Raw genomic sequence first — 9,839 nt, 5'->3', positions numbered from 1 at the left:
GGGACTCAGGCACTCCCAGACTCAGACAGGATAGGGGTACAACCACCTGGGGTGTGGCTGTGGGCATGGACACTCTCCCCACCTCCAGAGCAATCTGCAGGAGACTGTCACTCTGCGAACACAGATGAGGTCTCTTGGGGTCTCCCTGACATAGAGAACAGGATGGTGTCCCCTGGGAATGGCCTGGAGGGGAGGAGGGGGTTACACCCCCTCACTGAGATATGCAAGTTATCACTTTGTCTTCTCCTAATTAAAAGCACGAGCGAGGTGACCCCCCCCCCCCCAAGGAGCGGCTCCCCTTCCCCAACTTCTCCCCCTTTTACCCTTTGCACAGCCGGGAGGGGTGGGCGGGGAGGTGAGAGGGGGAGGCAGAGCTATTGTACGGGGCCCCGCGGCGCCCGCCCCCGCGGATTGGCCGCCGAGTGCGCTGCAGTGATTTTGCGGCGAGGTCCCATTGGCCGCCGGCACGCATAAGTTTTTGCTCCGGACGGTAACTTTTCCCAGGGATGGAGTAAGCCCGGGTCCCGCCGCTCCCATCGCTCGCTTATACCGGCGAAGGCAAGCACCTCTCCCCGGCAAGGATGAAGCTCTGTGGGACTTTCCTCGGTTCGTAGCCGTTCGCCAGTGGATGAGTAGATGCGGGAGGGGTTGGGGAGGAGGGGGAGTGAGCGTCGGGGGATGTTTGCTGGGTTCTGCTTGTTTCCCCTCCGAAGCACTCGAGCAGCTTCGCTCTGCTCAAGCCACGCCTCGGCAAAGGGGCTCGGTGAGCTGGAGGGAGATGGCGACTTCACAAACTACCCTGCTCCCCCCGTTTTGGGATGATTTATTTATTTATTTTCCCTCTGATGACATAGTGGAAAGCGCGTTTCAGAGCGCGGGTTTCCTGTCCTGGCGTTTAGCAAGCTGTGTCCCGGTCTCCCTCCCCGTTTGCTTCGCTCCGGGCTCAGCCCCGCAGGGCTGAGGGTGCGTGGATTTGTGTGCGGCCCCGGGGCTGCTGCTGCCGGGCTTTGTCCCGCTACCGCGCGTTTCGGCTAATTACAAAAGGAGGAGGAGGGAAGGGGCGGGGGGGGGGCGGTGATGGTGAGGGCGAAAATCCTATTTTCTGCCACTTCTGTTATTTGTCGGTTTTCCGTTTTATTTATTATTTTTATTTTTGGCTCTGCAATGAAGGGGGGAGGATGAGGCATTACCAAATATAAAGTTGGTTCGTGCCTGGATGTGTTTCAGCGCCCGCATTAACTGAGGCACAAAGAGAAAGTTCTGGGGATAATGCAAGGTGCCTTTCCACGAACGATGGTGATTGCTCTGATTGTTTCTCTTTAGGGACTAAAGTGCTCTAGATGTGGGTTAGACAAAAGCGTTGCCTCTTTTAGAAGGAAGTGACCAAAGTGGGGAGAAGGGGCGCGCCCGAAAGCAAGCAAAGGGTTATTAAAAGTGTTTTGTGTGTGTGTGTGTGCCTGTACATGTTGTTCCATCTGCCAGGGGCCTGTAGTGGGCAGGTTTCTTCGCAACCCTTCAGCTGTTCCATATACAATATTAATGCTGGCCATTTCTATTCGGCATACAACAGCACTAATTGTAGTCTGAGGCATTAAGGCAGCCAGCCCATCTGCATAGAAGCTTTCAGAAGGAAACAAGGAAAAAATCTTCCACCCCCAGCTGGTAACCGGAGAGGTTGGTGCCAATTACAAATGCATAAAGTTTGAGATCTAAATTACTTTGAAACAGTCTCAACGAAGCGAGCAAAATGCAGTGCAGTGTTTTTATGTGCGTACTTACACAAGCAATTGCAGTTTTATTTTAAATAATCTGAAAGTTGAAACGCTTGGTCTGAGTACACGGGCACAGGAAAACAGTAATAAAAATACAAATACTGTGGGGACAGCAATGAGGGGAATCCGGTTAAAAAGAAAAAACAAAACACCCTTTTGGCGTTCATTTCTGCGGGCTGCATGCAGTCGTTCTCTCAGCACTCTCGTCTCAAACAACGCTCTGGAGGCGAAAATATTTGAATATTTCATTTTATACCTTCCTGCTGCACGGCTCCCTTCAGGGATGAGGCGGCCTAGGAGAGCACAGTAATTATCTCTTGCCTTCCAAAGGCTGTAAAGTGACTCCGGAGAGCTGAGAAAGGCGCAGAAGGGATCGGGAAGGCTTTAAGAGCCGCTGCGGGAGGGGTGGGGGCTCCGGAGCTGTCCGCCCCTGTGGTGCTGACCCGACGCGACGCGGCCCGGCCCGGCTGCAGCCCCCGGGCTCCTCTGCTTCCCTCCGGTGGAAGGATGTTGGCAGGTCCGACCCCGAGATTTTGTGTGGTAGGGGAGGATTTTGGGGGGAGGCTGAGTGGATTCTCGATTGTCGGCGGTGGATAGAAGATCTGAGTACGGCGGTGGTTGTCTGCGCTGCTTGGGTGGGTTTAGAGAGGAGGGGAAGGTGAAGTCTGGGAAGTTTGGCTTCTCTTTGTTTCCAGACACACTCTAGTAACCCAGAGCTTAGTAAAATGGTACAAAATCTGAGAACTTGATCTGCCTTAGGGCTCTTGCATGCATCATGTGTCAATAAACACAACGATAGCAATACTAAAGTGTGTGTACTAATACACAGGTATGTTTGCACATATGTTCATTTGCTTACATGCAGTGTGTGTATAGATTTATGAGGAGACAGGAGAAAACTCAGCTTCCTCCTGCCTTCCACCCTATTTATTATGCTTTTGTTTCTCAAGTTTTCGAATTGCATCTCTAAATGAAATAGCAGTGGAGATCTCCAGGCAGCACTGTGGGGAGAGGAGCTGAGCCCTCCCGTCCCTCCCTTTGATTCTATCACGGGTGCAGAACAATGGAGATGCAGTGTAGCACCAGGCCTGCTGCCTGCAGATAAGAGTTTAATAGAATTTCTGAATGCCAAAGGTTTAGGATGTAAAATATCTCTGTCTTCATGGTGTGTCCAAAGGAGATAGAAAACGGCTTTTCAGGAGTACTCTCTGCCGAATACCTCCTTTATGTTTATGGTTTTAGGAGCACACCAGGCTTGCAAGCCATGGAAACAGGCATCATAAGGATTTCCAAAGCAGCCTCAGCAGTTGAAAATCATCAGTTTCTTTATTTTTCGTCACCCTCTTCTCAACAAAACCTCTGAAATAGGGAATTCAGTCAGCAAACCTTGCACTGCTCTGTGGGTGGGATGGTGTGGCATCCAGTGCTCCTCTAAGGCCTCGGTGCCAGGTAGGGATCTGGCAGAGTTTGTGAAGTGTGGGACTGGGCAACCCAGCTCTGCCTGGAGTCAGGACTCAGGGTTACCAGAGGGGAAGGCAGAGACCATCCCCCAGCAGTGCTCTGCTCCCCCCACCAGGCGCTGCCTCTGCTCTGTCTCATCCCTCTATAGGCTCCTGGGGTTTCCGTCCATTTGTGAGCTCCGGCGTGCTTCCGAAAATCATCATTACGTTGACAGTCAAGTTTTAATCATCTCAGTAGTGCTAGGGATGGAGCGAGGGGGGCAGGAAAAAGCAGTGGGCAGGAAGGTGAGCCCCCCCACCCCTCAGGCGGGTGCAACGTGCCTCTGTTTCTCCCTCTATTTCTGAAAAGTTGTGACCACAGTACAACTGCTTCCTGTAGTGCACCGATGCCTTCTGGCTTGAGGTGGTGGTGGAGTGGGGGGTAGGGGGATGGAAGGGGGATGCCTGGTGCTGCTGGCATCTGGCTCCCCTCCAAACAGAGGTGTTTGCAAAAGAAAATGATTCTGGCTCTGGAAAAATGTGGCTCGTGGAAAAACTCACACTTCTCTCACTTGGATACAGTTCCAGAACTGCTCGAGTTGCTGTTTTCTTTGAAGAGTTTTTGTGCCATTCTTCTTCCTGTCACAAAGTTTGAAGTGTAATCCCGCTCGAGATATGATCTGTCCTTCCAGGGGTGAGGTGATGTCTGCTGGGAGTATGTCGTGTCGTTTATTTATTTATTTATGTAAGAGGAGGAGGAAAAAATATATATTTATATACCTTCTAAGCACATGCTTTTGAATATGTATATCAGCTAATAAGCAATACTTCCAGGTTCATAGAGGCGATAAATTTCCCAGTCTGTTCTTTATGGTGATAGGTCATCTTCCTAACCACCAATAAATATTGTAAAGTACTTTCGCTGGAGCTGTGCTAACCCAGGGCATCTGTCACTCGCTGCTTGCTGCTATTAGGAATTATTGGGCCGTACCATGCGTCGGGATGCACGGGGGGGGGGAGGAGGGGGGGAATGGCACGGCGCTTGTCGCGCTCGCCGTCCTTTTGTGTTGCTGCCATCAAAGGAGCCCCGAGCCTCGTGCATATTAATTATGAATCAGTTCAGGCGAAATCACTCACCTTCTGCTGGGTCTTGGGGAGGGGAGTGCAAGGCAAGAGGGGCTGGCGAGGCGGGGAGAGCCCCAACTCTCCGTGTGCTCAAGTCAGCAGCTCCATCTCTCTCCCTCTCTTTTTGATGCTATACTGTAAATTTATTTCACCTCAGAGAGTAAACAGATATATTGCAACCCCAAGGGTTCATGGGTAGTGTATTTACAAAGGGAAGGCGCAGCAAGCCCCCTCTGTGCCATTTCCATTAATGAGAGCGGTCATTAAGTAAATGAGACATTGCCTTTAGCAGGCTTAAGAGTTCACACACTAAGGAGTATCAGATATTTAATTGAAACCAACAACCCGTCTTACACGCGCGTTACTGGTGTAGGGAAGTGGGCTGCCCTCCAAGAACTCTCCCCCCACAACCTCCCCCATGCAAATTTCATGATTGGTTTCCGTGATGTCATTTTGCAAAGGGGCAGACAATAGCTGTGGGGAAAGGTAAGTCAATATTATGTTCTTTCGCTGACAAAGGCAGATAATGCTGGCTTTTTTTCTTTTCTTTTCCTCTTCTTTTTTTTATTTTTTATTTTTTTTTCTCCCTTGGATTGAAGCAGAGGGGAAACGCTTTCAGAGCACACAGTTGATGTAAACAGACGCAGGCGTTTCGCCTTTAGAGCACGAAAGCTGGGTTGTTGTTTTGAAAACTGCACTGGAGAACCGAGGGGATTTTATGATGATCATCATGCTCCTAGGTCCATCTTTGCTCGTTCGCTCTCTCGCCGGCTGCGAGATGCTAGTGGACATGTTCTGCTTCTGACTGAAAAGAGGTTGAATAAGACGAGGAAGGAGGAGGTATTTAAAAAAAAAAAAAAGGCATAACATCGCCTTCAGCCGGGAAACTTTCTGAATATTTCTGGAAGAGGATAAGAGGATGCTTGCCGGCTTTACAGACCGACAGCTCGGCGGATGTTTGTCCGGAGGGAAGCGTGCTCGGTGTTAGCAGAAGACGCTCCGGGCGCCGGGACGGGCTCGCTCAGCCCACGGAGCTCTCTGAGGTGCTGATCGCGGCTCCGCGTGGCCCGGGGGGTTCTCCCCGACCTCCGCCAGCCCCACTCCGGGTCCGCCGCGAGCTGCGTGGGGGCAGCGCGCTGCTCACCGCCGGTACCGAGGGGAGCGTGTGTGTGTGTGCGTGTCTATGTGCGTGTGTATGTGCCTCGGGGGTTGCGCTTGCACGCTCGAGGCTCCTGCCCTGCGCTCGCTCTTGCCGCGGGCAGACTTTTTTTTTCCTTATTCTTTTAGATTCCCTCCTTCTTTTCCTCTCCCCCGATATTGACTGCTTGAGACTTCTCTATTTATAGCAACGAGGAACAAGGGAAGTGTGCCATGTTTGTGGATTTCTCGTTGTACGTTGACCATGACAGAAATCTGCGGGTTCTTATTTTTAGCTGTCTTGGAAGAGGCTTTGCTTGGCTAATCTCTTTATCAATTTCAGCAAAGTTGCGGGGTTGGTTTTTCTTTGTTCGGTTGGTTGGTTTTATTTTTCCTCTTTATTTTTTTTTTCCAGTTGTTTTCAGGGTAATTTGTTTGGAGGGCGAAGGGATTGGTGCCTGAGGAAGTGCTGCCGCTGCAATCGACCTCCGCGAGTTTGGCTGAGTTCGGGACGCAGTTTGCCAGCGGGCAGTGCCGACCCTCCCCGGAGAGGGGTTCCCTGGGGATGCTCAGCATCCCCAGCGGAGGCGGCTTCCCCCTGCAAAAGGAGCAAAGGAGCAGGTCGTAGGGTCCAGCCCCCCTCCCCCCACCCCCCGGGGCAGGAGGCCTGGGGCATGCGGACCCCCCTGGAGCCGGGCTGTCGGGCGGGTTAGGGGTTGTCCTTTGCTCCCCAGAGCTTGGGGATATGCGACCCGACCAGCGGTGTGGGGCAGCCGCAAATGGCCCCCCTCGCTCTGCTCTCCTGCTGCTATTGTTGAGCCCCCTCGCTCCAAGCAGCCGCTAAAAACAAGTGCAAAAAGCCCAGGGTAAATCCAATTGCTCCGACGTTACTTTTAGTTATTTCTTTTCTTTTTTTTTTTTTTTCTGCTTCCCTCTCGATGGCTCATCTGCTGTTATTATCAGCCTTTTCCATATGGCCACTTTAATTAATGGCAGACAAAAGGGGGTTGCGGGGGGAGGAATCCAGGAATTAGAGTTTATAGTTGGTTTGTCTCTGATGCTGTCATAGAAACCAGAAGCAAAGATGCCGCCTTTCCACTTCTTTGTATGATCCTGTTTATTGTTCCCGAGCGGCGCAGATTGGAGCAGGCGCGTGTTGCAAGGCACAGAGCAGCGCCTGCTGCGGCCCGAGGGCTCGCACGGCACAACTTGCTCCCTTCAGCTCCAGCTCTCTCAAAGCTGTCTGCCCTCTCCCTGTCCTTCCCCTCCTTCTGCCGCCGCGGAAAGGCCGAGGGGAACTTATTTTAATTGTTATTAAAGCGGTCTAGCGATCTGTGGGATCCTGTCTGCACAAAGGTGGAAAGAGTAGGAAAACTCGCCAAAGTTGGGTTTATTCCTTTCCCGACAGTGTGTGGGACTTGCTCTTCGTGTCCCAGCGGAGCTGGGCTCTGGGTGCTCTGGGTCCGGGTCCGGTCGGGGGCACCGTCCCCCGAGGTGGGGGGTAGGGGTCGCTTGTGCGGGGATCCCGTCGGGGTGGGCTCTGTCCGTGCTCGGTACCTGCTCAGCCCGGTGAGCCCGGCCCGCTGCTGCCGGTGCATGGCAACCTTCGGGGGAGGGGGAAGGAAGGGACGGGGTAGCCCGGAGTGTGGGAAAGGTAGAAATGTTGCCTCCTCTAAATGTGAGCTCCTGCAAGGCGGTGGGGAGGGGGGGGAGGTCCTCGTAGCCTGGTTCTGCTCCCGATCCGGCTGAGGAGGGGGGCAGGCAATGCTCAGTGTCCCTAAGTGTGGGGCTGTGCCCCTTACTCTTTGGCCAAGTCCTGGGCAGGAGATGGGGACACTTCTCCCTTGACCCTACGGTTGCATGGCGTGGGATGGGGCTGCGGTGCCGCGCTCCCTCTGCCACCCTCACCCCCAGAGCATCCCACGGAGCCAGGAGCTACTCCACATACCCCGGCTTTTATTTCCTGCGCTGCTTAATCGCCCCTGGCTGGGGAGTGTACCGAGCCCAGGTGCTTTACAGCCTGGGAGGGGAGGGGGAAGTCATTAGGATGGCGAATAAAGCAACTGAGCTGGAACTTTTGCAATGAGCCCAAGTGGCGAAGTGCTGACCGGGGCGGACCGAGCTCCGCTTCTGGGTTTCGGGAGCAGCGCGGAGGTGGAGGGGGGGTGGGGGGGAGGCGGTGCCGAGATCGGGCCGGCCCCGGTTCCTGGTAGTCAGATGATGAGGGCAGGGCTGAATGCAAGACGTAGATCGGCGTCAGAGCAGCTGCCATTTTAGTAGACGTTGCTAAACTTCTCCCCCTGCTCCGTAATTTAGCTTTGGGGTGCTGCCCACAAAGTTGGCTTCCCGCTGGGGATGGGGTGTGCTCCTTTCTTTCTTTTTCTTTTCTCTCTTCTGTGTGTGTGTGTGTGTGTGTGTGTGTGTGTGTTAGTACAGTGCACCTTGAACAAGCTCTAAGGCTTAGGACCATAAACACTTCTCTCCCCCTAAGTCCCACATCTTCTGCATTGAGATTTGAAGTCAGGGAGGAGGGAGGCAGGCAGGTGAGTTGTTACTCCTGAGCCCAAAGCTGTCAGTGTGATGCAGAGAGGTCCTTAGCTCTCTATCTGATGGATAGTCTCCTCTTGCACCCTGAGGGTGCTAGTTTGACAAGAGGTGCTTGAATCCACCCCGCTCAGGAGTTTGGGGCAGGACCCTCTGCTCCCCAAGAGCAGAGCGATGAAGGGGAAATTGCAGCTTTACAGTAAAGGCCTGAGCGTGCAGGGGAAATTGCTGTGCTGGGGCTGGGCTTCCCAGAAGCTGTGGGAAGGGGAGGGAGAGGGGGGCATTGCCTTGCCTCTGGGAAGGCAGATGCCAGAGCTTGACAGCAAAGTGGAGAGCAAGAGCTGGCGTTCCCCTTTGCTTTGTGTGCACTTGTGGTGGTTGGTGAAGAGCAGGGACTTATTTTTAGAGCCATAAACTGCACGGCTTAGCTGCTAGAGCTCTTTCCTTAATGACAAGGGATGTCTCTTGTCACTTCATAGCTGTTGCCTTTTCCTTGTACCTGAGAACTGAGTGTGGAAGATCTGTACTGCACAGTTCTGGAGCCAGGAATACCCCAATAAATACCCCACTGCGTACTGCTCTCCTTCCCATCTTGAATCAGTTGTGCTGATGCTGATCTACCCGTGGCTGTTCAGATGGGGATAGTGACACCCAGGAGAGCAGCGAGGTGGCCCCAGATCCCAGATTTACCTTATTTTAGGAAGCAGTCCTACAGCTGCAATTTGAAAGAGCCTGGCAGGGATTTGCTCCCACTCATCCTCTCAGTTCCTGGATATTTCTGGAGTTCTGATAGGGTGGAAGTTGCTGTCAGGAAGCTTCGCCCTTCCCTGCTTTCTTTCTTCCTTTCTCCCATGTTTTGCTGGTTTCTGCAAAGAACTCCAGCACTGGTCTCCCTGGGCTCGTGCTGCACAATCCCCTGGTACACAGGAACACACTGTTTGGCATTGCTGAAGGCTGTTTTGTGTGAAATCTCCTATCCTAAATCATTCTGTATGGTTCCTGAGGCTGTTTACCTTTGCAAAATAGAAACCTGATCCGGCAGTGTGTCCTTTGGAGATGGTGCTTTGAGGTGTATGCACAGCAAAAAGCTCTGGGGTAGATGAGATGCCCCAGTGCACCTTGCTTCTGGTGAGATGAATTCAAGTGAGATTTTGGATGGGTCACAAGTAATGCCAAAGAGGAAGGCTGCAGCCTCCCTTCATGGGAGGGAAATCTTTCCCCCACAGCCCTCCTTGCTCTCCCCAGTTATTTTTGCCAAGGAGAAAGGAGCTGCTCCCAATGGTGGCTTGGCCCTTTGGGACAGGGCAGAGACACTGAAAGTAAAGGACAATGTCAAGGGTGTCCTGCATGCAGAGCTGCTACTCTTTCCTTGTGTGTGCTGTAGGATTCCTGAGCATCCCAGTGTTGCTCTGACAGAAAGTATTGTACTGAGGGAGGCTGTCCCTGCCTTGCGAGCAGTGATGATGGCACTGTGGGGAGGGCACCTTAGAGCCATGAATGTGTCTTCAACGTTTCTGTGCAAAAAGCATCAGCATCAAAACTCACCCAACTGGGAAGACTCTTTGGAAACTTGAAACCCTTTGTGGGATTCTTGAGGATGGCACGAGTTGAAGTTTGAAGGGAAGAAAAGTCTGAGTGCGCGACACAGCTGTAATGTGGAGGTTGGTGGTCCCTGCAGTGCTGGCTTTGCAGGTGGGGGTACTGGGGCAGAGAAAGGTTCCAGGGGTCCAGACCATCAGTCAGGCTGTTCCCAGCAGCTTCCTGGCTCTGAGCACAGAACACCACAGTGACACACTCAGCAGTATCTGCTTTCCATTTTGGC

General features: G+C 52.8%; 1 protein-coding gene across 1 annotated transcript in view; it reads left to right on the top strand.

The window, feature by feature from the left end:
- The first annotated feature begins 4,786 nt into the window (after positions 1–4,786).
- MYT1 (myelin transcription factor 1) overlaps positions 4,787–9,839 on the top strand; it is a 52,354-nt gene continuing 47,301 nt past the window's right edge. Inside the window, exon 1 of the mRNA XM_065754136.1 lies at positions 4,787–4,822. The gene's annotated coding sequence lies outside the window, so the exon portion shown is untranslated. The remainder of the gene's footprint in view (positions 4,823–9,839) is intronic.

Source organism: Cyrtonyx montezumae, unplaced genomic scaffold (assembly GCF_038088225.1).
Source record: "Cyrtonyx montezumae isolate F1298 unplaced genomic scaffold, pur_monq_1.0 scaffold_9, whole genome shotgun sequence".
Classification (NCBI taxonomy): Eukaryota; Metazoa; Chordata; class Aves; order Galliformes; family Odontophoridae; genus Cyrtonyx; species Cyrtonyx montezumae.
The sequence above is the reverse complement of the archived record's forward strand: the minus strand, read 5'-3'. Positions and strand labels throughout refer to the sequence as shown.